This window comes from Suricata suricatta, chromosome 3 (genome assembly GCF_006229205.1).
Source record: "Suricata suricatta isolate VVHF042 chromosome 3, meerkat_22Aug2017_6uvM2_HiC, whole genome shotgun sequence".
Taxonomy (NCBI): Eukaryota; Metazoa; Chordata; class Mammalia; order Carnivora; family Herpestidae; genus Suricata; species Suricata suricatta.
The window spans coordinates 962,504-963,886 of NC_043702.1; the positions used below are offsets into that span (position 1 = coordinate 962,504).

Here is a 1,383-nt window from a genome sequence, read left to right on the forward strand (position 1 = left end):
CGCGGTGGGCAGGTGCTCGCGGGGAGCCCGCCCGAGGCCCCGCTGCCCTGGGTGGTCCCGTGGGCGGGAGGCGGGGGGCCCTGGGCGGAGGGGCGCGGGGTCCCCGCAGGAGCCCCCGTCCGTTAACGTGTGATTTGTGAGCACCCTCTCCTTCACGGCCAGGAGTTGTTAAGTCACGGTAATGACCAGTTCTCAGTTTCAAGGTGATCATAGGATCCTAAGGACTGGGGCCAGGGGCTGGCTTTGTCCCCACAGCCTCTCTAAGCCCAGAGCATCTCGGGGGGGCGGTGAGGACGCTGGCCATAGGGGAAGCCTCAGTCATTGTTGGTGACGGCAGCAAGAGACCCAGAAAGTGTTTTATTTGCATGCCTAAAACACTGGAAAAAACGGCTCCCCTACTTTCCTTTGAAAGTCCTTATTCTGAAAACATCACATATACACAAAACAAGTGAGCTTCTGGGGGCCGGTCACCGAGACCAGGTGGCCGCCAGTGTGGGGCTCTCGCACCGCGTCCGCATGCCCACCAAGACCCCGGCTGCACGCATCTTAGCGTGGATTTCACATCAGCTCGCCTCGGCCAGAGACATGGGCTGAAGACACGGTCTTCTCTGTCCCCCCTGACACGCCCCAGACCCTGGCATGTCACCTGAAAACTTCTCAGTCCCGAGGGGTCCCCTCCAGGCAGTTTCCCCTGGTTCTCGCGTAAGCGTCCTCTGAGACGGGAGGCGAGGGAGTCCGGACCCAGACCAGCCCCCACGCCGCACGTGGTCAGAAGCCACGCTCGTCCAGCCCAAGGCCAGCTGCCCGCCTCTCCCGGGGGCCTCCGGGTGGGCAGCGCCCCTCTGCTGCCCGCACCCTGTGCCCCAGTCCTGGCCGAGGGCCGTGGCCCCCAGAGCCACCTCCATCGACCATCTGGCCCTTTACAGATGTGGGCCACAGGGGGTGGGGCCCCAGCGGCCAGGGTTTCTGCCTCCCGGGTCCGGGGCGGGGCCCAGGATCTGCACCCCTGGCCACGCGATGCTGTGGGTGGGGCGTGTGGGCGGCCTCCGTGGGCCGGGCTGTGGCATGAGCCACGCTGCCAGTGGTGAGAGTCGTCTGGTGCCTCTGGGAACCCAGTAGAGAGGTGGAACAGGTGAAGTTAACCTCGATGATGTATCTTGTTTAGCCAGCGTCTCCATAGTTTGTCATTTCCGCGTGTCATCAGTACCGCGCACAGGCCAGTGTGGGACGTCCTCACGGTGGACGCTGAGTTGCCACGTGTGGCTGGTGGCTGCCCTGTGGCTCCGGCTGCGGCGTGAGGCCTCTGAGTGTGTGCTTCCCTCTCCAGGGTTTGGCGAAGTGCTGGAGGCCTGCAGGCCACTCTCAGCCCTGAGCACCGGCCCC

The 1,383-nt window shown here is 64.6% G+C and overlaps 1 protein-coding gene across 1 annotated transcript in view; it reads left to right on the plus strand.

Annotated features, from left to right (window-relative positions):
* ANKMY1 (ankyrin repeat and MYND domain containing 1) overlaps positions 1-1,383 on the plus strand; it is a 39,366-nt gene that overhangs the window by 10,511 nt on the left and 27,472 nt on the right. The gene's annotated exons all lie outside the window — the stretch shown is intronic.